Source organism: Anser anser (genome assembly GCF_964211835.1).
Source record: "Anser anser genome assembly, chromosome: 4".
Classification (NCBI taxonomy): domain Eukaryota; kingdom Metazoa; phylum Chordata; class Aves; order Anseriformes; family Anatidae; genus Anser; species Anser anser.
This window is the reverse complement of record NC_139724.1, coordinates 47,529,316-47,556,379: the sequence shown is the minus strand read 5'-3', so window position 1 is coordinate 47,556,379 and position 27,064 is coordinate 47,529,316. Positions and strand designations below refer to the sequence as shown.

The 27,064-nt window shown below is 43.6% G+C and overlaps 1 protein-coding gene across 7 annotated transcripts in view; it reads left to right on the top strand.

The window, feature by feature from the left end:
- The window catches only part of CFAP299 (cilia and flagella associated protein 299), a 215,361-nt gene that overhangs the window by 155,641 nt on the left and 32,656 nt on the right, over window positions 1-27,064 (top strand). The gene's annotated exons all lie outside the window — the stretch shown is intronic.

Here is a 27,064-nt window from a genome sequence, read left to right as displayed (position 1 = left end):
ACAGCTCTATTGCTGGAGAAGTAAACTTATTAAAAAAAAAAAAAAAAACACAGACCAAAAAGGTATTAAAGTACTGTTAACAATTAGGAAGTGGTGCCACAGTAAGCTGAAAGTGGACTGGACTGGAGGAGGAAAGGACAAAGAGAGACTGGATGGAGAAAGGCCCTATTGCCAATACTCAATGACAGTACTTGATTGTGGTTTATCACCGTCCTCTTTCTGATGAACAACTGCTAAAGAAGGTTACCTTTATTTTGCAAACAAAGTTCTTCAGAGGCTTGCACTGAGAAGCTAAAAAAAGGAAAGCAGTGCAGCACAAGCAGCAAGACCCTAATGGAATCTACCCTTTTTTCTGTAAATTCTGCCTCTGTCATGTCCATGGAGATGTGGAGTTGAATTCTCTACTTAACTGAAATCAAGAGTGTGTCAGAAGAAAGTTGAAGTGTAGGCATTTCAGAGCCTCTACTTTATAAAGTAATGCTGTAAAAGGGACGTGAGAATGTCGAGCTCACATTGGAAAGAGGTCCCAGATTCCTCCATACTTTGTGAGCTGTAGTTACTCTGAGGGTTTGGCTTTCAGAAGCTGTGAAAGGTAAAATAAATTGCCACAAAAACTGCTGCTTTCTTCTGAGTAGAACACATTCTTCTCAAATTGAAATATAATTATGGACTTAATGTGTTCTGAATATTTTATTTAGCTGAGCTGAAAAGTAAATTCTCTGCAGGCTGCTTTAAAGACAAAAAAAAAAAAAGAAAAACCAACACCTAATTATAGCAGCAGCGTGGAGGAGGTCTGCTAGTCTATTGTACGATAGATTTTGACAGCTGCTTTTTACTGGAAGATTGTCAAGACCATCACAAAAATGTTTTGAAATGCTTAAAATGGGTGAACACACGATCTGTAGCTGTTGCATAGTGGGCAAAGGCAAAAAGGATGTGTGCGTTTGTTTGGGTCAGTGTTGTAGCAATGGTTAATAGAATACTCTCACCTTAACTGGGGGTCTAAGCTATTTTCAGGAGCTTTGCTGACGTTGTAAAGAATGAAACTGCACCGTTATTTGGTGCAGACAAAAAATCTCCAAAACCATTCATCGGGTGAGAGGCATTTCAGGTGATTCTGAAGTTAAATATTTGGCATGGCAGGTTCATGTTATACTTATGGGCAGGGGGCTGAGGGTAGGTGGGGCAATTAAAGCAGTGAAGAAAATCCCCCCTTAACCCCATTGTTCCATCCTTCCTTCCTTAACTGTTACATACAGAATCCCCCAAGTTTCTTCCTGAAGAGATGTAAGGAATGAGCTTGTAGGTATCTGGGCTGCACAGTCTATGAACATGCAACGCACCAAGCTGCGTAAAAGTCCAGCCGAGAGGATGTGTGGGAAGGCAGAGGACAGGCAGGACAAGAGGTAGAGTTCTCCCTGCCCTGGGTTGTTGGACACAAACTCAAAAATTGGCATGGGCAATTGCTGCTACTAGGTGGACACAAATGCTGGCCGTTTGGCATTAGCTGGTTATTTGCGTGAAGGCTGCACATGTGGAGGAAAATCGAATCTAACTCTCCCTGCCCTCAGCACCTCCTTGCTTCGCCCTGGCCCGGCACCGACCTGCTGTCAGATCGCTGCTCCATCGCTGCCCGCTGGCCCAGAGGGAGGCAGCTGGGCACCCGCTCCCTCCTTCTCAGGCAACAGCACCAGCAGCCAAAGCATGCCAAAGGGATGCCTCAGTCTCCTCAGCTTATCTTTTGGGCAGGGCACTTGCGATGGAGGCCTCCGACTTGCCGGTTCTTGCATGTTTTCTCTGGGTGAGTGATGGGAACAGAGGGCTGCAGCTGGCAGTGTGTCTGCTGCCGGGTCAGCCACTGAAACACGCGCTGCTGAGGGAGCCGAAACCGTCAGGGCCGCTATCGCTTCATCTCTCCTGGGCATGGTGTGAGGCACGGTGTGCATGTGGCTGCCTCTGGGGAGAGTGAGCGAACGAATCCCTGGCTGCCCTCTAACTCGGTGCTGCTCTGCTGGGTTACCTCTGCCCCGCGTGCGTGCCCGATGGCATGCACGTCAGCAGCACAAGCTCTAAAGATCCGTATCAGGGTAGCTTGTTATAATTGTAGGTGCGGTTTGAGACTAGTCGAAAGATAAGGTGAATTTCTGGGGTATTAAAGAACCCTGTATACATTGGGTGAATGGAGTTTTGTAATTGTTCCCAGTGAAGAAAGCTCTTGGCTTTGGTTTCCTGGGAAATCACGGTGCAGGTTGGGCTCTAGCTCTGTGCTGGAAAGGCTTGGTTTTGACTCTCTAAAAGAAAAAATAAATAAATAAAGGGGGGGGGAGGGGATTAAAAAAGGAGGGAAAGAAAGAAATTTTGGTTATCTCCAGCACATGGAGATAACAATACATACTTGGCATGTCTTGAGACATTTGCTTATTCAACAGGTTTGAGGGAATACTGTAAAGAAACAAACTTCCCTGAAGTATGAGTTACAGGATTAAATTCAAGTCAATCAAGGTAGCTAAAAATCACCTTTCTTTAGAGGGCTGCCAAAACAAAAGGTTGAGCCAACTGGGGACTTCAGTTCAAAGGGAGTGAAAGATGTTCCTGACGATGCAAGTGGGAATGGTGGATATGATGTTCACCTAAATAAATTGCAGCCTTTCCCAGAAAACCTTTTGTGCCAGATCTTTTGTCTAACAGTGACATGTGTCAGGACAAGGAAAATTAAAAGGAATTAAATTCTGTAGTGTAGGTATCATTGTTTAACTGATAACTTTTCCAGGGAGATGAATCACCTGTGTTATTCTTGCAAAGAATCAGAAAATATTTTCTTGATGACCCATATAGGCAAATTCATCAACAAGTTATGCCATGTGTGAATTTGGCACCAGGACTGAATGCACTTAGGTATTTACTCATTCAACTAATGCTCATTTACATCAACTGACATTGGATCAGACTTCAGGGGAATAAGATTTGCTTTGATTTAGCTGAATTGTGAAGTACATTCAAGTTAACTTTTTTTAAAAAAACAAAACAAAACAAAAAACTGTATGCTAGTATGAATTCCAGAAGCTTTTATTTGAATTTCAACTTATGCATGATGGAACTATCCTAGGAGCCCTCTTATTTGCTGCTTTTATTAACATTGTTATTCTAAGTGTAATTACTTGGAAAATACTGCTAATCAGGATTACCACATTGCTTAGCAGAGACTGAGGAACCCACTTTTCATTTCAAAAAAGTCGTTTGGACATGCACGTCCTTTCAATGAATCCCTGGTTTCAAGGTCGAGAATTGTTTTGCAAATGGGATTTAGGACTTGTCTGCCCGAGGAGTCCATATGTGAGAAATGAGTGTGAATTCTTTGATGTGAAAAAATATCCTATCGCGTGGCAGGGTATCATCAAAGGAAATCATCACATTTAATTCTCCAGTAGGTATTTTCTGCTGTTGTTTAAGAGATTACACCTCTCTGTCACGCTGGTGCGAAAGACTGAGTGCAGCAGCTAACAAACATTCAAAGAGATAATGAGGTTTCTACAAGGCAAGTTCCAGCTGATGCTGGGCGAAGCCACAAGCGTATATCGTCCTGGTGTTTCTGCAGTCGCTTTCCAAATGCTTCCTTATCAAGGCCGTAGGAACACCTGCTGGGTGGGATGCTGCACCCTGAAAATGGACAGCGTGCCAGGAAAGCGTGCCTGAGGAGGCCTCTTGCATCCTCGGACAGCGGGAAAAGCCTTTTTGCTCTTTTTTGTGTGGAGCCATCCATGAGGCTCCTAATGCACTTGGGTGCTCTTGGAAGCATTCCTGGTTTTACAGTTTTGTTTCAGATGATTAGAAAGTAGGCTTCAGCCATTTGTTGGAAACTCAGACTGATGCTCTCAGTTTAGCCTGTGTGCACTTAGCTTTTTTTTCTCTGTTTTCATGTGGAAATCAGGCGTTTGTTTTTGGTTTGACCCTAAGAAGCATGTTATGGTTTGACTAAGAAAAATCAGGCAAAGAAGAAAATACCCCAATTTGAGGTTGCATTGAGGTGGCTCATAGCTCTGTTATTTGAGCTGAGCATTGCTCACTGCTGCAGTCTCGGACACCAGGCAGGGGCTGCTGGACGGCTCCCGCAGGACACGAGTGGGATTTGCATTTGGAAGCGATGCAGCCAGGATGCTTCTGCAGAGGGGGATGGACCTTCAGAGTTGGACTCAGCACCACGGATTTGTCTGCCTCTGCCCGTAACCTGTCACTGAATGCAGCTGCAGCCAGTGCAGAGACATAGCCACCAGAGGCATGCAGACTTTTACTTGCGTGAGGTGATACTCAGAAAGAAAGAACAGGGAAATTCATTGCCAACGGTGCAGGGAAACTGGTAGAACCTGTAAAGAAAGAAATTGGATCATGTCCCTGCTGGTGAAAGTAACAGGTTGTGGTTTTATACCATGCCATTGAAATACATGGTCAGTCTTTTCTCTCAAGTAAATAAACTAATAATACAAAGGAACAGCAAACAACACCTCTGTTAGTGTGCAAGAAAACTTGATTTTGGTTGTAAACCTGATCTTTTTCTTCTGCCAACCATTTCTTTTCCACCTGTTCCACTCATACAGCTGCTGCACATCAGCCTGGGGAATGGCACTTCATGCTATAGCTTTAGCTTTGTGCTAGGGTTTTGCAGATTGCTTTTCTACCCGTCAGAATAATCGTCTCAGCTTTCTTTGCTTGACCTTCCCAAGTAGGAATGTCAATTGCACTCCCTTGGGCAGCGTCAGTTAGGGAAGGACAGCAGGAATGACCCTTTTTTGCATCAAATTTGCTGTGCCAAGGAAACAAGCTGGCACAATGAGGCAGTTCTACAGTTCTCTTGACTTGCCTTGTCTCTTCTGCTGCTGTTTGCTTGTTTTTAAGATGCTTTTCAGCAGGAACCCCAAGTGCAACTTTGTGTAGAGAAGTGTTAAATACGCTGCATGAATATTGGGTTGGGTGCTCAGTGACAACCTAACCATTTTAGTTCTTCTGGAAAATTAGTCTTGAAAAAAGTAAGCATGGCTAATAGAGTTAGCTAAAAGGAAATCCCCGTGCTTCTATTTGAACTGTGTTTAACATTTCCTCTGGGCCTGTGCACACGTATGCTCAGGTGTACAAGTGCGTTCTTGATCAAGAGCCATGCTTGACTTCGCTTCAAAGTCAAGTGATGAGGGGAAAAAAGTAATCTGTCTGTCAATGTTTATACTTTCATGAATTTGAGGGCAATAACTCAGCTATATATAGTACTTAGCTTAGCTGCTATGCTACTTATGTAAAAAGTAATATATCATTTATTATGACAGGAGTATGGAATTTATACTATGGATAGGCCAGGTAAAGATTCCCTATTTAGATTTGGATTAAGAATGAGTTCCAAAGCCTTTTTAGTGTTTGTCTGAAACTGACTGACCAGTGAGCAAGAAAGTAAGAGGCCAGCTGAGCAGTTGGTGAGGCCTTTCTTCATTTCCTTAGTTTTCTGTTTCCGTTCTCTTTGTCTGAAGGAGAGGTTTTGTAATGGTTCTGTCCTTAATTTTGTCATAAGACATATTTAGCACTGAGCTCTGTCTGAATTTTTCCCTGAAGGTTCCTCCTTTCATTTCTAAAAAGATAATTTTGCAAAGGAAAAACTGATCAAAAGGGGATCTTAACAAGGTGAGTGTGAGGGGGTTTTGCATTTGGGCAAGGAGTCCTTTTTAACCACAGTTCCTGTTTTAATTGTAACTTCTTTGCTTAATAGTCTTGTTTCCAGAATCAAAACACTCTTCTCTGAGCTCAGGGGTTCATACGTTTGTGTGATGATCTGGGGGCACCATGCTGGCACACCATGCTGGCACACCTGACCGAGGATGAAGTATATGTAGTGACTTTGCTCTCCAAAGCCATGTTTTACCTTACTGCAGTAGCATTGTCAGGGACTGCAGTGTATTCAGAGAAAATGCTTTCCACCAACAAATGTGCGCATTTATTCAACGAAATATTGAGAAGTATGAGAAGCTAATATCTTGCTCGCAGGCACTGAGCGCCACTTATGCACAAAACCAGTCTTGGAATAAATTATTGTATGGTGGCTGGCCTTCTGCTCCCCAGCCCCAATGCATATGTCTTTGCCATATGTACTGTACATTGCTGACCGTATATAATACAGTTGTGACCCAGGTATCATGACTCTGACATATTCAGTTCCTCCTCCAGAGGTGCTGTTCTTTTGTCCCCCTGCAGCTAGTGCTCTGCTTGCCATCTTCCAGCAAACAACCCTCTGTCAACACAAGCACCTGCAATATCAAAAACAATCAGTAAAGTTGAGGAAGAAAACCATCTCTTAAAGAGGGATGATTACAATATTGGACCAAAATGTATGGGCTATAATGTACAGTAGTTATCATGGAAAGGTAGAAGCATTGGTATTAACTTCTTTTCCTTATTTTTATGTCTGTTTCAGAAAGTTGTATCCCTACCTGAGCTGCATTGCACTGCGTTTTTTTTTTCTTTTTTCTTTTTCCTATTAATAAGTGAGTTAGTTGCACATCAGAATTTTTACATCAGATGCACTAGCTTGTGTGGATGATTTCCAAAGCTGAAGGGCTATTTAGTCTAGTTCTATTCCACAGAACCTTAAGAGCAACCATCTGCTTGGCATTTTCCTCACTACAAACCTTTTAAAACTATCATAGTTCTCTTGTTAAAATCTCAAGTGGTGTGTCAGCTGGAGCATTGCATTGATTTAAGGGTTTGTGATTTAGCTAGAATCAGAGAGCGTGTTTTGAACTCTAAACTTGGAATCAGGATGAGTTAGTTGTTGTAGAAGTTGGCCTGATCAGTGATTTATAGATGTTTAGAAGATGTTGAACAACCTTTTTTGAGGAGCAGTGTAAACAAAGTATGTTTATATTAGCAATTCTTTGATGTGAAAATCTATTCAGAAGGTGCCAGGGCACTATCAGAGAACATCATCAAGAACATCACGATGTGTAATTCCACAGTAGGCATTTCCTGCTGTTACTCCACAGGATTACACCTAGTCTATTGTACTGCTGGGAGTGACTATCAAGGTACAGCAGTTGAACTTCTCAAAGAGTTAATGAGGTTCTTACAACAAAGGAGACTAGGATGAGGCAAAAGCTGCTCTGATTTAACTCTGGTAGGATCAACATGGCAAATTTTCAAGCAATCGGAGGTGGTGCTGTGCTGGTTTTGTTAATTGAAGAAATATCTGGGTACTTACTAGATTTTTTATTTAAGGAAATTTGACTTCTACTTAAATAAAACAGTTTTTGTGGAGTCTTAAGGATCTGATAGCCCCATCTGATCTATTTTTATTTGAATTCAGCCATTGTTTTGATGCTTCCTGGACTCCTACGGTACCTGTGCAGCAATGGCTGCTCTGTTGTGAACAAGAGCTGGAACCAAACGTATCATTATAGGGGCATGAAAACAGCCTTCAGAAAGGAAGCTAGCTCGGGGTTTTCAAGTCCAGTGACAGCACTACAGCAGCTGTCCAAGCAGACTCTTCTGGTCTTTAGCAAGACCAAGAGAGTCACTCTGCTCCTGTGAAGGCTGAGGTACCAGCCATTCCCATTCCCTGCAGGTACTGAGGCATGCCTCCTGCCCTGGACACGCACACCCATGCTCTGCCTCAGTTGCTCAGTTATCCTCCAGGCATATCTCACCAGCCCCCTTGCTGCCTCTGCACCCATCGAGCCCATGGTGCAAGGTGGATTTGTCTGTGCCCAAAACCACACGCAGACCTGTCCTCCCAGGAGCTAGGGACCATCAGCGGGATCAGCCACACTGCTCCGCTTCCTTCAGAAAGCACAACCCCATGTGACGGCAGGGCCTGCTGCAGCAGCAGCTGGGGTTTGCTCCAGCATCTGCAGCTGAATGGCCCCAAACCTGTTTGAACCAAACAGTTTTCTACCCTTTCTGGTCGTTTCAGCTTTTCTGGGGAATATTTATGCTTAAGTATCAGGCAGCTTTGATCCACACACAGTTCCCATTTATTTACAGAGTAACTGGCCTTCTGAAAACTATCAGCCCCCGTATAGGTGATATATGCCTGATTTCCACTCTGTCCCCCTTTATCACATTTATTATCTCCCATGTCTCTTCACTTGCTCTGCGGGGCCCTTGACATAAAAAGCACCTCCTAAAATTTTTAGTGGTATTGCTGATTCTTCATATAAGACCTCACAGGCTCTATTTCTCACATGAAATAATAGTCCACACCAATCAACAAGTGGATGATGATTTCAGACGAGAAATACAAGCAAAGTCAAATGAAGCCAGTAGGAACAAATGGTTTTAGGTAGCAGAAAGGACATACAGAAAGTGAACTATATGGTTTCAGATGTGTTTCAATAAGCTGTTAAACATTTGAAATAATTTCTGATTAAATCAGTTCCTTTTTAAACTGGAGCTTATGTTTATTAGGATATCTTTTGTCTGCTTGTATTTTCAAATGTGTAGTTTTGATTTTAAGCTGAATCTCACACTAAAGTTAATCACTGAGGAGTTTTACTGACATAAGCAAGCAAGGTGTGCCTTGGCAGCCCTCCTGAGAAGGGAGACTTCAGTGGAGTTACTGGTTTTATTTCATTGGAAATGTAGATAGATACTTCTATCAAAAGATTTCTGGTCTACTTCTGCTTTCTTTCCATGTAAGGGGATAGACCACACAATTGAATTTAGGAAGATGTCAGGTGTGTGGAGTTCATACAGGCTGAATGCAGCATGTCATGCAGGCAGTGCAGGGAGGAGGCACCTTGATGCATCTTGTTGAGGACAGGTTCGTCTGCCAAGGTGAATTCAGAGACAGGTGAATGAAACGGATTTCAGTAGTTCTAAGTTCTTTCCTCTTCCCTTTGCAAGGGGTTAAATCCTGTAGCCCCACTTCTGTCTAGAAGGTACTTCTGCTTCCATCCACTGACATCCCCAATCAAGCTTTGCTCTTGTGATTTAGGGATGTGGTTGTAGATGGTCCAGGAGCTCTAATCATGGGCAGGGATCAAGCTGTATGGCATACAGTATGTGTGTGCACAATCTGCTTGTCACAGCTAATGCATGTTTCCCTACCTCACGTGCACCTTCCTCCAGAATTCAAGTCATTACTTCAAATGTCGGAGAATTACTGAAATTGACAATCCCAAATATTCATAAATCCTGAGACTGACTTGATAGTGCTGAGATATTTTCTAATCATAATTTAGCTGTTCGTTGCTGAACCCCTAACATTAGTTCAAGTTTCCAGGCTGTCCTTTCCAGGGCTGAAGGATATTGGTTTCTCTGTATGAAATTGGAGAGCCTTATTAATCATTGCTCTAGGCACTGGGGCAACATGAAGTACCACGGAGCTCACCGCAAAATCCTGAAATCTGGCAACGTGGTATCTCCTTCCAGGTCTCCAGTGAACCGTAAAAAGAGCCCAAAAAATTTGTAAAAGTAGAAAAGAAGTCAGAAAATGGGAACAATGCTATGCAAATATCACTGTTGGGCTGCGATCCAATCTCCTGCACTCTTGAGTAAGTGGCTAACTAGAAATTGCAAGTAAATGCTACCAGCAGAGAACGGGAGCCACAGTGCAAAAGAGAAGCGAGGGGAGAGTGAGGGATTCTCAGACGAGGCCAGAGGCATGGAAGAGAGGCTCAGATCATTAAATTAACTTGGAAGAAATCATCAGAAAACAGTGCTTTTCTGCTACTGTGCATAGATCTGCGGTGTCTAACATGACGTAGGCATGTCCTTGTTTTGCTCTGAGGCGGTGCAGCCATATATATGATGACTATTAATTGAGTTTGGAAAAAAAAAAAAAGAGATATTTTACTGAATCATAAAAGGGATTTGAAAGGAAAGCTGTGGTGAAATTTGTGAGAAGGGGTGGTGTGGGTGTTTCTTTGTGTGCTTAGAAGTCTGTTTCCCCCTAAGAAGCCTCTGTCTTCTCAGCTAATGGAGGTTAGATGTTTGATGGTGAGACTGAATTGATTTAAGATTTATTTCCATGTCTTTAAATAACTAGTGGAGGGTAACATCTCTCTTTGCCTTCTCTCCTTCCCTTCTTTCTTCCCCCTCCAGTCACATATCTTTTCTGAGTAGAAGCAAAGCGGTTCCCATAAATAGAGTCTTAGGTAATGTTTTCTGTCCTAGTGACACTGATGTTTAATTAATGCGAGCCTTTGAGTATTCTGTAGTGCTCTACTGCTCTGATAAAGGAGCCAAACAGAAGCACAGCAGTGCGGTTTTCTCCAGCTTTGATGTTGGAGTACTTCCGTCTTTGGAAGAACCTCTGAGGAAATCATCAAGATGTGAAGGGGAAGCCCTTAGAACCAAGTCCTCTGGAGAGGACTTCCCACTGCCTTCCTCGCCTCCCTTCCAGATAGGAATTCACTTTCCATTTCTGCAGTAAAACCAGTTGGCAGCACAACACACGCTGCAGTTTTTGATCATAGCTTGCCTAAAATAAAGTGTTCTGGGGAGGTGGAGTGCTGAAGTTTGGACTGGGGCAAGATATCAGAAAGTAAATAGTTTGTGATGCCGTGAGATATGTATGACAGCCTTAGTTTCTAGGGGGCTTCAGGTTAGAGGAGTGCTGCTCAGCCTGGACAGGCGAGGGGACAGTTCAGCAGTGCCAGTGAAGAGCCTTGGGTGAGCAGCAGCGTGAAGATGGTCTAGTAGTGGTGAGCAGCTTCCCTAGGAAAACCTGCCTTCCCCTTGCAAGTGCAGCGAGGTGTGATGCTGCTTTCAGCAGTTTTGGCACTGCCTGCCGCCCTGGGCTTGCCCAGCATGGTGGCAGTGACTGGTAAGGTGCTGGTCTGCTGCAGGAGAGCGAGTCCAGCTGCGGCCTCTGGGTGGAAAGACTGGACTTGGCTCTCCTGAGCCCCATGCAAATCCCAGATGACCTGTGCTCTCTAGAAGAGCCAGCACTGCACCCCATGGGCCATACGTGTCAGCTGTGGGGTTTTTCCTCTTGGAACTGTGACTTGCATGTGGGAGATGATCTCAGTAGCACTGCTGTCCCACAGGTCATGAAGTAGCTGTGATGGTGCACGAGGGCAGGAAGGTCTGCATTTCAGGGGCAGCCTTGCACAGCCTGGGTAGTTTGCAGAGGGAGTAAATAGATGCTCACAAGGCCTGTAAAAATTGTAAGCAGATTGCCTTGGTCAGGGCTGACAGGTGTGAGACTGTCAACATACAGTAGAAGTAGTAAGGCAAAGTGTTTGCTTTAGCTTTGCCATCAGTGTAACGTTGGTTCTTCCTGGGGCGTGGAGTCACCAAAAGTCTTGTTGTGGATGTTTAAGCCTTAACCTCGTTACTAGTTTTCTACCATTAGCCTAAGGCTGCAGCTGTGCTACAAGTCTCTCCCACTTCAGCACCCTTCAAAATGCTGGTGTTCAGTTTTGTCTGTTTTTCCTTTGTCAAGTAAGTAAGTGTTGAGGGGAAAAAAGTCCCCAGCCCATCAGCTCCAGGAGCTACACATGTAAGTCATTAGAGATGTGACTGTCAAGCATCTCCTTTCTATGACAGATCTGGGACCAAATGCTTGTGAGTCCATGGAATAGGCTTGATTCAGTCAACCAAAATTGTAGGTTAGCTGTAGTTTTCCCTTTTTTCATTCATGGCAGAGTTTTAATGTGGTCGCAGTACGTAGTCACATGATTTACAATCAAATGGATTAACCACTGACTTATGCTTCACATAAGCCTTGTAAATCCACGTGCATACCTTCCAGATGGTAGGCAGAGTGCAGTGAGACATCTTTAAGATGCATTAGTGCGGCTATTTTCTGACAGAAAGCATACACATGGGACTGAATCCCACTGAAATGATATTTTAGGAGAAATTACAGCAAAGATGTGCTTGACAGGGCCCTATAGCTATTTATAGGCAGTTCTGTCAAATTTTGGGCAAACTTTTTCTTTCTTTCTTTCTAACCACATTTGCTGCAGGATTCTTCTGCTTAATTGTGGGCTGCCAAAGCTTTGCATGAGCCATCTGCCCAGTGGCACCGCCCTGTAATTACATGGGAAGGGAGCTCTGTCCTGTGATTTTGCTGGTGGCTCGGCTTGGCTTGATGGGCATTCTTGGGAGCATGGCTGGGAGGGATGAGTTGTTTTTAACCAGCCAGGGAATGGGACTTTGGTGAAACCGATCCGCAAACTGAGAGGCGGGGAGGACACTTGCTGCAGGGCTTCTGACCACTGCTTTTGCAAATGGCACCCATCTCTCTGCTGCCCTAACTTAACCTAGCTCTTGGCAGAAGGCTGTCAGTGTTCAGGCATCCTTCCAGCCTCTGCTGCTATTCGAAGCTTTATGCTTGCCAAGGATTTATCACCTTTATGGAGCCTATCCGCATGGCGTGGCTGTGCTACATCGCAGCTCACATTGTATGCCGGGCACATTGATTTGCCATGCTGGCATCACGCTGATGGGACTAAGTGTGCATTGCAAGGGGGTTAATCACCCTGCATCAGTCAGAAAGTGCTTAGTGAGGGAGCCTGCTTTGCTCTCACCATATGAGGAGTTTCTTCTATAGTAATTATGTCCCGTCAAAAAAAAAAAAAAAGCACAAAACAAAACAAAAAAACAGATGCACGACATGGGGCTGGGTGGGAATGGAGTCACTGCGGTGCCAATTCTGTGCATATTGTGGACTTCATGAGAAGAGCTGTGAGTGTCACAGCTTGGCCTGACATCTGTCATGAAGAGCAATCTTTCTCGTGATCTTTGTATGAGCTTCACAGCAAAACCAGGGACAATTGGGCTATGAGGTTTTGCTTTTGTTGTAATTTCCATGGCATGTAGTGTTTACAGATGCCACAGGTGAGTGCATAAGCAACAGCTCAACCACAAAGTGAAGACTTAAACTAGGAATTGTGGCCCGAGAGAAGGCTTATACCTTGCCCTAGAAGCAGCATTAAGCATGATGAGCGTCTTGCAAATGGCTGCTGCGGTTTTAACGATGTTTCCCAAATAAGATCGCACGCTGTCCTACTTTTGTGCTAAATGGCATCCAGAGAGCACGATTCAGGCAGGATCAGCTCAGAAGCCAGACCTTCATCTTCTGCAGACAGTAAGTGGGATGTGTTCAGGGATTTTTCTTGTTGTGTTTTTGTTTCCAACATGAACTTTTGGGATAAGTGTTTGGTCAGTCTAGGATGCTTTTTCTTTTTTTTTTTTTTTTTTTAATCCTGGTTCTGTCTTCTCTTTTTGTTGAATATTGATACTCTGATTGCGCTCTCTGCAAGGAACCTCCCCCATTTGATCATTTCCCTTTGGATGGATTAATTAGTGTTTCACCTCCTGTGACAGAAGCAGGTAGATTTCAGTGGTGTTGAAAGTACTTCAAGTGTTTTCCTTAAATTAAATAAATAGGCTTCACCTGATGAAAAGTCTTATTAGCAGGAATAGCAACAGAGAAATAAACTTTGTAGAAAGCAAGCTGTGTTTGCAGATGCCTTCCTCAGAACCCATGAAGTGAACCTGGGTGCTATGCCCAAGGGAAAAAGCAGGAAAAGTACACAGGATGCTGTGTGAACCATTTCTCTGGGCACTGGATTTGATATTTATTAATAACAAAGTAAACACCTTGTGCAGCTTAACAATAGGTGCTATTAAAAGCTCCCCAGCCTGAAGAGTTTGCAAACTCCTGAGTTCTTCCAGAGCCTAACACTGCTCCACATTACATCTGTGCAGAACCTTGAGCTCATGGAGCTGGCCTCTTCTCTTCCCTTGAAATCAGAAAAGAAATAACCCAGCCTATACAAAAATGAAGAATTCTCCCTGGTTGCTCCCAGCAGTACCAGTGGTATGGGGCACACAGGGTATACAGCTGAGACTTGAGCTCTGTGGCTGCCAAGTGGATTTTATGGATGTTTCGGTAAACATCATTTAAAAAATAAATAAATAAAAACCTTTGGGAACGACATGTTCAGCTCAATAGTTGGAGGCATGACATTCATTGCAGTTAAATCTGTTCAAATATGCTTGACAAATACCAGGAAAGAGTGTTCTTTAGACAGGTGTTTTTTTTTAAAAGGTCACTGAATTAAAAAAAAAAAAAAAAAGGTTGGGGGGAGGCAGGGGGGAACAAAGTTTTTAGGGTTGCAAATCCCCCCCCCCCCCTTCCTCCCCCCCCACGGAGCAGCATTTGGGGCAAGGGAGCCGCTGCAGGTGGGTGCACTGGCTGGGTTGGGCTTGCCCTGTGCTAGAGTTGAGGCCAAAGCTCAGCTCAGTCAGAGGTGCCGTTGAGAAGTCTTTTGCCTTGAGCACACCGTGGCCAGTCAGGCAGATGTATATCAAACCTGTTTTAATTAGGATTTTGAGATGAACGGCCCCACTGCCTTCTGCCTGGTGACAAGAAAAGACGAATATGCTTTCATTACGATCAAAAGCCTCTAAACCTTCTTACATGAAAAGCAAAACACTTTTCCTCTGCTTTGCTTTATTTCCTTTCCTGCCCCTTCTCCTTTTTGTTCATTTTGTCTTGTTCCTTTGTAGAGGCTCAAGGACTTTGGTGGATGTTTCAGCTGCTTTTTAAGTTTTGTGCAGCTCTCTAGGGCCAAGAACCTCAGCTTTGTTTTGAATGACCTCAGTGAAGCTGTTTTTTAACCATCTTGAGCCATCAGTGGATGCTTATTCTATCTGGCAGGAGTTTTTGCAAAGGTCCTCCGGATCTAGTAACTTCAGGAAAGTTCAAGTGTGCATGTGATCGCATTGCAAATGTTCACAAAGCTGACAGCAGCTACCAGAGTCCCCCATCATTGTAACTAGAGTCCAACTCTGTTGGGTTTTGTATGTTACTCTTGTGTGGGGTTTTTTTTTGGTTTGGTTTGGCTTTTAATTTCTGCATGCTCTGGTCCTTGTCTCTTGTCTCTTCCAGGTTTCCTTGGAACTGGCATCAAGAGAAGTGGCATTGTATCTGCTTTCAGAAGCTGTGCCCATGTGTACCTTGTTCTGAGGAAAGTCAGGAAAGAGCTCGTTGTGCTCCTTTAAAAGAAGAAAATCACTGTAGATGTTAGCCATGCTCAGCCCGCTGCACCTGCCGGGCACTGCTAGTTTTCCAGCTGCCCTTAAGGCCAAGGAATAATAAGGGGAGGCTTTGGAGAAGCATACACTTATGTCAACAGGGTTGTTGTCTTGAAGTTATTAGGGAAGTAGAGACAGCCCCAGAGCAGAGGGGGTGATGTATTCATTTCAGCCCCTGCCCTTGAAGAGGAAAGCTGCTAATTTTTATATATCTTGTTGCCTTCTTTAAGGTACATGTCTCATTAGTCTGGTACAAAGAGAGGCCATTCTGGTATCACCATGAGTCGCATGTCGCATGCATGCATCTCCTTACGGTAAGACAGGGCAGAATCTGGCTTGCCCCAGCGACTGATGCTGTGGGTCCTCACAGCAGTGCTCACCAAGGCGGCGAGACACCCCAGTGGGGGCACAGGTTATGTCTGTAGAGAACAACGTGACTCTGAGCTGTGTATATTGGTTGGTGTGGAGGCACTCCGTGCATGGTGGGACAGAGCCCTGATGCTGGGGGAAGAGTTTTGGTAGGGGTAGTGTGTAGCGAAAGCCCCGCACAGCACCCAGCCGGTGTGCCTGGGGTCAGCCAGCAGTGTCAGTGGGGAGATCTGTTTTCCTCATTTAATTCCCCGAGGTGTTTTCGACAGTCTGTGTAAGTGACCTTCCCTCAGCTGCAATCCCCAGGCCCGTGACCAGCATGCCTGTGCTCTGTTTGCGCTGCCCACACGCGCTCTCAGCCATGTCCCAAACAGCGGCTTCAGACACATCTGGTTTGCTCAAGTTGAGCTGTCTGGCTAGTCCCAAAGCTACATGTGAGTCCCGTTCTCTAATCCCCCCAAGAAAAAAAGGAGCTGCAAGAGGTTCTCCAACCAGTATCAGCAGTGAATGAGCAGCACGGTTTGTGTTTTACTCCTAGGCCAGTGGAAAATAGGAAAAGACTGTGAATTTGGAAGGTTATTTGTTTATAATTCTTCATGCAATTGTAAGAGGTCTTTCTCTTTCTTCATTTTTTTTCTGTGAAAAGCAAACCAAAAACCAAAACAAAGCAAAACAAGCCCCCCAACTTCAAAGTCATGCAAATAAATCCTTTCACTATTTTTACAGTAATTTTTTCTCTGCTGGAAAACAAATTATATAAACAGACTTCTAAAAAGCAAACCCCTCAGAACCGGGCAGAGGAAGTGTTCCTCCGGTACGACTTGAAATAAAAAAGCAGCACACCTGCCTCCAGCTGGTTTCCCTGCTACGCATATCTCACGCAGCCCCAGCCATGTGAAGTTGCTTCCAAGTCAAACAAGTAGCAATTTTTAAGTAGCACCTAAAGAGGAATGAGGCCAGGCCTTGCCAGCAAAACCCCAGCCCCTAAAGGTTCCTGCTGCACAGGCTTTATTTTCATTTCCCTGACCCATTTGCACAGAGTTGTTACTGATGGCCTGGCCTGCCTCCCTGTACACAGCAAACCAATAATAAACAGAGGGCAGCTGACACCCCGAGACACCTGGAGCCTGCTGAACACTGGGGGATTGTTCATCCCGCAGCAGCCCACGGGGCCGGGCGAGATGGGTAGGGTTCTCCTGGCTGGGTGTCCGCCCAGGCGCGCACAGTCTAAGCGAGTCAACCAGGACAGGTCTGGGGCCCCGGAGGGTTTCTTGGCCAATTAATAGAAAATATATTGTTTTTGTTTCTGTCGGAGGAAGAACAAGGATGACCGGCATAGGAATAAAAGAGCCCTTTGTGCGGTGCTGCTGTTGTCTTGGAGGCAGGCTCACTCGTGGAAATTGAGTCGGTACGATATTTGGGCAGGCTTTGAGCCGTCCCTTTCACCGACTTTAAGGCATACCCTTATTATTCTAGTTTCTCATGCCTCGCTACTTATTTATTCATAAATTAGGTGTTTGCCAGGGAAAATACTTTGATGCCCTTCTGATGGAGCAGGTACAGGAGAGCGTACTGAAAAAAAAAAAAAAACTAAACCCTTAAGCAATATTTATGGACTTTTGAAAGTTGAGATTCTTGGAAAAAAGGCTGCATTTCTTTTCACATACTTTCCAGGCTGGAATCTTTTGCTAATTTATCTCATGGTTTACCTGTATAATTATTACGCAGTTTTTACACGCTTAAGCAAGGTAAACAGAAATGTGTTTTCAGTGAATCAACTAGGAAAAGTGACTCCAACTTCTACGTTTCTTTCTGCACGTTCATTTCCTACGATACCACGGCTGAGTGGCAAAACCAGGAATACTCGTGCAAACGCTGAACTAACCTCATTTTCAGTTTCTTGCAGTAGTTTCTGTTGTCTGATGCATCATGCGTCCTCTAGCTCATGGGGAAGATTTAATCAAAAAAAAAACCAACAGCCTAGTTTTTACAGACCATTGGCTCTGGAAATGCTTGAGCTGGTGGCTGGAGGGGTTCAGGGTGCTGCAGTGGGGAAGCAGCGTTACACACCTGCCCTCTTCTTCTGCATTTTCCCAGGCGTCTGTTGCTGGTCCCTCCAGAGACAGGAAAAGATTTTGAGGGACTTTAGTCTGAGTGTTTTCTGCTTTTGTGACCCAAGGACAGAGCTTTCCCAGGACTGGATCACTGCTTTTACCATCAGGCAGCAAATCCCCTGCAACAAGTGATGTTTTTGCTTTTGTGCATCCTTGTAGGTCTGGTGCTTGTACATGCTTGGTAGGAGATTGCTTCAGGCGCAGGAGTAAGGACACTTCTCATACAACTTCAAGATCACAGTTAATGTTATGATGCTGCATTAGCTGTGCTGGTAATCTGGGTGTGTACATATAAGATATATGATTCTTGATGTGCAAAAGACGATTACTTGCTACTGACAATAAAAGATGTGGCTATTGAATGCACTCTAAGCTGATGTATTTTAAGTGAAACAAGAAGCAAAGGTAATGGTGCCTTTTTCCTTCGCATTTGTTTCAGTATTAAACTGAATGTTGGCACTGAAATGCTGAGGGGAAAAAAGGCATTGAGCTGAGGAAAACAAGAGCAGGTGAAAGTTCAGTGCAAGCAAATCTCAGCTATGGGGCCAATACTGAGAAAACAGAGAGACTGTCCAGGAATTTTGGTAGATATCATTAGGGGATCACCTTCAAGGCAGTTTGATTTACCAAAATGATTTTAAAGGCTGCTATTTTGAAAACGATTAAACATTGTAGAAGATTTTGATCAACAAAGGCTCTTTTTCCAAATTTTTCCATGTTGTTCCAGGTCTTTGGTTCCGAACCTTTCCCCTGCAAGGAAAGGTTTGGAACAAAACCTTTCCACCTCCTGTAGGATCGTTCAGGTCTTGGACTGGTGATATGCAGTGTCCTGCTGTGGAGTACAGTGAGGCTCGGTGAAGCTGTGCTTTTCCCCAAAGCAGCCAGCACCTCAGCGGAGAATGTGGTTCAACAGGGTCTGCGTTCAAGAGAGCGTGAGCAGTTCTTCTGTAACATGGGTTTTCTTCCCTCAGCTCTCTCTCTTTGTGGGCTGATTTGTTTTTTGTTTGTTTGTTGGTTTTTTTTGTTTGTTTGTTTTCTGAATTTACTGGGAGATTTATAGTTCTTCAGTAGTTGTAAAGAAAAACTTGCTTCCACAAAAGGGTTTCGTGAAATACCTGCAGTTCTCTCTTATGATATGTTTCAATTTAAAAGCAATCCCCCCCCCCACACACATAAATTTAGGTGGGATGGGAGCATCCTGCACTGGCTTTCCTTTTTTTTTTTTTCTCCCACCTATTACATATACACAACTGCCTTTCTACTTCTCTTTCTATTGCTCCTTGCATCTCTCCATTCCGCTCCGAGAATACCTGCAGCAGCTGACCAGAGAGCTCGTGCTCCTGTTTCAGGAAAAGCATTGCTCTGCACTTGCTGAACCCAAAAGCTGTGGCAACCTCCTCACTGCTAGAGCTGGTGTTTTTGCTGTGTCTGGGCAAATTTTAGGTTCTGCATGCATTTCTGGTTTTAATAAGCTCCTTTATTTTAATGCTAAGAGAATTAATCTAAACTCACACTCTCGGCAGCCTGTTCTCAGCCAGAATATTGTTTTCAAACTGAGGCAACACCCTGTTTACATAGATAAGCAAATTCACAGTCCACAGAGCTTCTTCCAGTTGGAGCAGCTGCTGAGCACTTAACAGTAAGGGACTGGGAAGCACATGTTTCACATACATAGCAAACGTTTCTTCTTCTGAAGGGTAACCAGATTTTTCTCTCTCTTTTTTTTTTTTTTTTTTTTTTTCTGAAGAGTTGAAAGCCGGAACATCTGCTTCTTGGCCAGCCATTCTTTCCCACAAACACTGCTTCTCAGGTTCAAAAAACGTTGGTTAGGTTATTGTGTGTATATGCGTCTCGGTGCCTGCATTTCTGAAATACGCCCAGAAGCACACAAGGGAAACGCAGCGAGCTGTTGAACAAGGCAGACTTTGTAGTGGGGCTGTTGGCTCGTGTCCGGGCGTCTGCCGTGCAGTGGTACCGCATGCCTGGCAACGTGGTTCGTGGGACCCTGCGTATACAAGAATTCGGGTACACCTCCAAGAGCATGGTCATTTCCAGGTAAAAGTACGGTCACCTCGGGCAGCACAACTGCTGAACTGCCCCTCCTCTGGCTGTCTCTGCAGTGCTGCTGCTGTCAGAATGATGACAGTGGACAAGGCTCGTTATCAGAGCGTAGATGTGGTGGTGCCTACTTGTACCAAGGGAAAATATTAAGTACTCATAGTCTGAACTTCTCAAAGAAGTCAGCCCTTGAGACAGAGAACCGTGTTTTTCTGATCTCAGTTCCTAATTCAAATATCGTAAGAAGTTGGCCACTTTTTTTTTTTTTTTTTAAATGTCCTCTGGCTGCTAAGCTCTGAAGAACAGTTAGTGCGGGCTCTGTGTGGAGAGCTGGGGTTGCATCTAGACTTGAGCACCCTACAGCTGAGAGCAGCTCCATTCTCAGGATCTTTACCAGGTGTCTTGGCACTGAAAATCCCAAGTACTGCTTCTGATGCCCTTCACCTGGCACGTAAATACACAGAATGCAGGTGGTTGCTAATAAAAGCCTGAAATCCTTCAGCATAGTGGTCTTCTGCTTTCCTCAGTGAAAGCTAAACTGTGTCTGAGAACTGTAGTATCGAGTAATAATTTTAGCATCTGTATGGCCTGCTCTCTGTCTTACTCCTGCAACACCAGTATGAAATAGGTCCCTGTGAACCACAAGAGTTCTGTCATTTGACACAAGGTAGAGTACAAGTTGCTTTATATTACAGCTTGTTGTCTGAGTGTTTCTGCTAACAAAATAAAATATCAAAGAGTACTTTTGCACATCCTGGTGTCCCAGGGCAATTGATTGTCTGTTAAAATCACTTCTTTTTTATTTATTTATTTACTTTTACCTTTAGTCTACATCATGCTTATTTTAGGTAAATGAGAAGAAAGCAGACTAAAGGCTGCTGTGATTTTGTGCTTTCTCTTGAGCACATTTTTTTCTTTTTCTTTGCAGGAAGAGGTAGGTAAAAGGTGTATGTATTCCAAAAGCCTGCTTGGTGTGTTTGAGCTTTGGAGAAGGAAACTGAAGTAATTTCAGATGTATTGCAAGTTCTAGAAATGTTTCAAAATTAGCATCAGCAAGACAATGGCATTCCCAGCTGAAAACGTGGGAATGTGCACACAGCACGTTCTAGGCTTGTTTTAGGGATGGCTCAATGTCTCTGCTAAAAGGAAAATTTCTGCTCTAGTCCCCCTCCCTTTCTCTCCACCCAAAATCAAGTTGTGCAAGAGATAAAGTCCCAACATACAAGCTTATGTTTTACTCTGTTTTCACTCCCGGCTGGCCCAGAGACCAGGTCAGCAATTTATTCCTACTTGCAAAGCAGAAATGAGAATAGCACCTGTTTTAAAGATACAGAGGTGAGGTCCTTTCTCCGACTACTGTTGCCCGCTGGTATATCTATTAGATGTAACATGATCTGCGGGTGGCAAATAAGGCCAAACACGACACAACAAAAATAAATTGCTGCTCGTTAAAAATATATTTTAACTGGTAATGTGTTTTACGCCTGTCCCCTCCAGCCTAATTGTGCTCGGGCCCCTGGGTCCCCACCTGTGATATTGTCCACATGAAAAGTGCTTCCTCAGTGGCTTAGTAATTGACTCCTAAATATTGTCAGTCTTTACTTTCCCGTCAGCTACCTTCAGGTTGGCGTGCTTTTAAAGCACTTACGTTACAAGACTGTTTCACCAGACAGCAGGCTGGTCTCTTTATATTCCCACATATTTTGTCTGCTCAGCTACATTGAACTCCAGTGTGTGTGCATTGCAAGAGTTTCAAAGTAAGGTGAATCATGGCACGCTCCACTTAATTTGCCATCTCGTAGGTCCCAGGCCAGCAAAGCCCTGGGATGCAGTTAGAAACCTGCTGTTTTTAGCCTTTAGGATGTGCTAGAGAAGTGCTTAAAGAAAAGCCTGTATTAAAATGTTCTCTTATAGAGCAGCAGTGTTGTGCCTTAAGGACGCAGGAAAGGCGAGGGTTTAGGGAGAGCTAAAAGTTCTCGTAAGATAACTGATGTCTGCCTTTTAGCTCTAATCCCTAAAAATTGCCTGTCATTTTTCTCCCCTCCTCGGGAATTTAGTTGGTCTTCTGAACAGTGTTGGCCCTCGCTATAACCTTTGCTAGCACAAAGAGCTCGTTTGCTGCTTCACCTTTAAAACAGTGATGGACAGACTTCTTGTCCATGGGCAGTGCTCACAGAGGTGAGGCCCTTCTCAGGAGGTTTTCAGCTCTTCTTTGATATGCAGCATTACTCAGCAGTGGACCGAGACCGCAGGTTGGACTGTCCCTGCAGCATGGCAGTCCGGGGCAGGTACTCGTACCTGTTCCTCACAGGTCCCAGCCTGATGCTCTAGCCAGGGAGAAATAATCCTTCAGGTTTGGAACATCTTAAAGAGCCAAGATTTAGCCTAGTCTGAGGAATGTGATTCTTACTGGCAGTGTTTACAAGGTAGGAAAAAATGCAAACAAATTCTCCTCAGACCCTGCAAGTCTGATCAGTGCTCGCAGATGTCAGTGGAAGCAGGTGTGCTGTCTTTGCTGAACATTGAACCTGTCTCCCAGTGCATATAAATATACCCCAAATAATGGGCAAGTCCTGGCATTTCGGTGTCCGTGATGAAGTCTTGCTGGGAATCAAAACCAGTTTTAGGAGACACGTTCCAGTGCATGAAGTAATGTATATAGGAATGAATCATTGGCAGGTGTTTTTTTATTATTTTTTTCTTATAACTTGAAAATTCACAAATGGAACTGGACCCAAGCATACAATATTTTCTCAGATTTTGCATGGAAATTCTGCATGGAGCAGTTTGTTTCCTCTAAAGATGAAGGCCGAAGGCCTTCATGGCTGCATGATCCTGTCATGAACCAGAAGATTTCAGTAGCTTTTGAAGCAGTTTGAAGAACATGCTTCAAAATCCAGGAAAACTCAGCACAGAAGTCATCACAGTTGTGGGCCCGACTCTTAACCACACGAGCGCTAGCAAAGCATAAGCCAACTGTAAGCAAGGGGTAAATGTAGTTTGTGCCTCTTCCGAAATGCTTTTATACTCCCTGAACAGTATGTAATGATATTAATGTATGTGAGAATTGAGTTCCCAGTGTTTATTGATATGGTGGCCAAAGGAAAGCTGTGTTTTTATTTTTCTTGCCTGGACAGCTTTTCAATTCTTCCCTTTTTCTTTCATGAACCTGGAGCATGACACAAAGATCACACAGTTCTGTTTCATTGGTTTGAATGAGTCGGATGAAACAGCCCTGAGGGTTCTATTCAAATTAAAGTGTGTGCAGGAGGCTGGAGAGGATCTTTGTGATTAATCAGGTGCGTGCCATGAGCAAGGCGGCCTGCCCAGTACGTGCAATAGTTGTCAGTATATGGATTTATAGGAAGCAGTATGTACCATAGTGTACAACTTGCAAAAGTTTTGTAGTTTAGGTTTGGTACAGAAAAAATTCCAAAAGAATTATTGAAATGAACTGAGCCTCTAGAATTCGTGGGGGAAACAAACAAACAGACATGGAACTGAAATTTAAACACTGTAGGATTTGTACTACTTGGAGTTTCTGCCTGTGCTTGAAGTACCCAGAAGCTGTATTTCTTTACATCTTTATCCCCATCTAATGGCTCTACTTGCAGTGCTTCGAACTGGCAGCACAGGACCTGATTTCAGGCCAGGGGAACTGAAATCAGTTCCCTGATTTCCAATGCCATCTCCTAACTGCAGATAGCATTGGAAAAATGGTCCATATAGTTGAAAAGATCAATAAATACTCGAATGAACTGGTTATTCTCAGTGGCTTGTTGTTTATTTGTTTGTTCGTTTGTTTTAAACTGGTTTGAAATATGACAGGTTGGTATTAGCCTTTTCCAAGGATCACATACCTATGCTCCTGAAGAAAGTGGCCCCATATTTAGCATAGCCAAGTGCAGCTGCTTATGAATTTTCAGCTTTTGTCTATAGGAAGCAGCAGATGCAAGAGGGTTTGGAATAATAGCATCACAGAGTGTTTGTTTGGTGTAAAAATATACCACTGAAGATGGAAGCAAAAAGGATAAGCAGAGAAATGTAGGTTGCTACTCTGTTCCAAATCATGGTTTTCCAATCCTGAACTTTGTCTACCTCCTCAGCATCTCTACCAGGGGGAGGGATGTATTTATATACATATATGAAGTATAATAAATAAATATAGGAAATGATTACAAGTATATTTATATAAATATATGGAGAGATTTATATTTATCCTCTGTAAACATTGCATCTCCCTTTTCTATGGGTTTGAACTTCTCTTCGTGCCACCTGCAAGAGGTCAGAGCTTTTTTCTTACAATCTCCTTGAACTTGGATATGCAGGATGCAAATTCCATTTTCCTTTCCATGGTAAAACCCTCGCTGGTGAGAGGCAGCTGTCAGAGCATTTCCAGTAGCCCTTCTCTCACCTGCTAACACTGCCTGGTCTGCTGGCCCCAGCTGTGCCTCTTCCGCTGCCTCTTCCAGCATCAGCACTGGAGGGAGCGTAACACCTGAACTCACTCTATGTGGAGTGGCAACATTTTTGAGCCATGTCTAAATTTTGGAAGGAAATATGTATTGCTTGCTGTCCTGGCAGAGTCACAGTCCCTGAATACTGCCAAAGCTTTCTGAATCCGTTGGTTTGTGTCCCCCTTGCATATGGCAAAGGAACATGCCCTCATATGCATTTCTTCACTAGCAAAATGCAGGTTTCATTCATGTCCAGCATTATCTGTGTCCAGAATTATCTGTGGGTCTCTCAAAAGCATCAGTAACACTGATTGTTTCCTGTAGGGATGTGCAGGCTCTTGCCAGCCAAATTTATGCCTGAAGCAATTAGGCACAACTGCGTGGCTTTGAGCAAAGTCCCACCTGTGTGCTAGTGCTGAAGGCAGCATTAGGTCTGCTCCTCAGTCCATTGAAACTACAGGAACTCCTTGGTCCTTTGTGCAACTAGAAACAGCACTTCTGTACGCCTCTAGTTTCTCATCAGAAAAGCAGTAAAAGGAACTTTATGTTGCTAATTTGTTCCAAACTGTTGTAATCATAAGTCAGTTTACCCCAGTTGTAAACACGTTCTGGTTTTAGGCCCAAAAGTTATATGTAAGTGTAGCTTTCAAACCTCATCTTAAATTAAAGCTGTTCCACCTTTCACCATACAATATGTTCTTGAAAACTTACAGATGGATATAAAACACAAGCTCCACACTTAGCTGGGCTTGTTGTGTTAGAGACAAATCAAAAGAGGAGCAGCATGACTTTTAGGAGAAGATTTTCCTGTTCATGGATTTAATGTTATTTTTTATTTTCTCTTTAAGTTATTTTTAAGTCAAGAGCTTTATCATTTTGGGAGAAGAGTGTGAATTTGTGCAAGTCTTCTCTGAGGCAAAAAGGTGTGACGTGACAAGTTTAGAGTGTCTTAAGAAAATTCAAGCTGATTCATAGTTTAATGAATGAATGCTTATAGGTGGTTAGAAATGAATCATGGATGAGGAAAGAAGAGAAACCATGTTGATGGATGGAAAGATCAAAAGCCTTTAGTTCTGAGAAAGAGGCCTCAAAAGCATACCTTTAACATAAAACATTTTTGTTTAGATATTTTGGTTGGTTTCTTAGAGTTCATAAAGCAATTTTGATGATAGTCTGTATGCTTGCCTGTAGTTTGGTGTTGATTTATAGCTGATAATATGTGAACGTTACTTCAAGAGATAAATTTTATAAGCAGAAGAGCATTGAAAGATAACCCTGTGTTTAATATTGCAAAAAATACTGTAACATCTGTCAGCTCTTCAAACAATTGGATCATACTACGCAAGTCAAGGTATTCATTTAAAACTAACTTTTTTGAAGGATGATGAATCCTGTTCTTTAGATGTACAGCATACCCCTAGTTTTGTTACAGAAGTGTGGATACAACGTACAGTCACCTTGCGGTGTGTGAGGCAGAGTCTTGTTTTCTCATTGCCTCGTCTCTGTCCTTACCAGGCTGTCCAGACACACAAATTGGTTGTTCAAAATGGGGTGTGCTGAGAATATGGAGGAGACATGTTTCAAGATGGTCAGATGTATTGCAGGAGATTCTTCTGCCTCTTTATATCAACAACATCGATGGTACAAAACTGCAAAATGAGTAACACATGTTTTGATGGAATTAAATGTGAAATTGGAAAAGGAAGTATGTCTTAGTATAACAACAGCTTGCCAGATAAACCATTACACTCTAGAAATCTGCTGCTGTTAAAATAAAGAATGCTTTTTGAAAGAGTTCCATGTGGTATTGTTTCTATTTCCCCTGTATTCAAAAAAAAGAAATATCACCTGACTTCAGTTGAGTAAAAACAAACAGGCATAGAGCTAAGAAATACTTTTATCACTCACCTACCTACTAACCTCTCCTCTCAGCATTTACTTTTTCTTATGTGGGTCCCAGGATACATGAAATCTTCTGTCTTGCAAGTCTGCACTCATCCTACCATTTCTTTGCTTTATGCATTGTGGAGGTGTGTGAAGAACCTTCTACCAAGCTGTTCTCTGTTTCACTGGAAAATAATGCAATTAAAAGGTAAAGGAGCACAGAAGGAGTGCAGAGAAAATAGGAAACAAGGTTTCCCATCAGTGGAAAGCCATCCCATCAGTGCCTCTGCCTGTGACATGCATCTCAGCAGCAGCATGAGAGCCAATGTACTATATTCTTCCACGTGTTATGACCCTAACATGCCAGAACCGCTGCTGAATGCATAGCTGTCCTCCAGGTGCCCTACTGCCACCTTCAATTCAGCGGTGACACGTGTAGGTGCAAAAGCTAATTGGGTAATTTACAGAGGCGTGAATTTATGACTGGTAAATCTGTTCTTTTTGTGTTCTCCTACTTGTAGCCATCCTGCTTTGGTCGGCTGTATTTCTAGGCATGGACTTTGCAGCACTGTTTGTTTGTGTGTATTTGAATGCTCACATTTTTGCTCTGCTGCTCATCAGCTGTCAGGAGTGAAACGGCACAGGCGTGGTCTTGCAGGAGAGGGGGCTGGCGGGATCTGCTCTGTCCCCTGATCATAGCGTGGGAGAGGTGTATGTGTGGTAACCCATTTCTAGTCTGTCATCTTTCTGAAAAGCTACAAATCCATTGTGAATATTAAGTTGAATAACCAAAGCTTTTTCACAGCTGTAGAGTCACATCCCCAAATAAGTAACGTTCTCACCAGCTTTGATCCTGTAATTAGAGCATGCACAGTAACACCGAAGTGTGGTCACACAAAAACACCCTTCGTTCAGTTCTGTTGCTGAAAAGTAGGTGTCCTGTGGCATTCAGCTGTGTTAGGGTTGTCTGCATAGGGCTGGCAGATATGGCCCAGGGACCTATGGAAAATCTCTACCCTCACAGAGTGGCAGCAGGAGGCACGGGGAACACACAAGGGCACATTGCATGATACTGCACCTATGTTTATTTTCACTTCAACACTGCCTAACTGCTCTTAAGAATATGCCATAATATGTTGCAACAGGAGTGTCTTAACA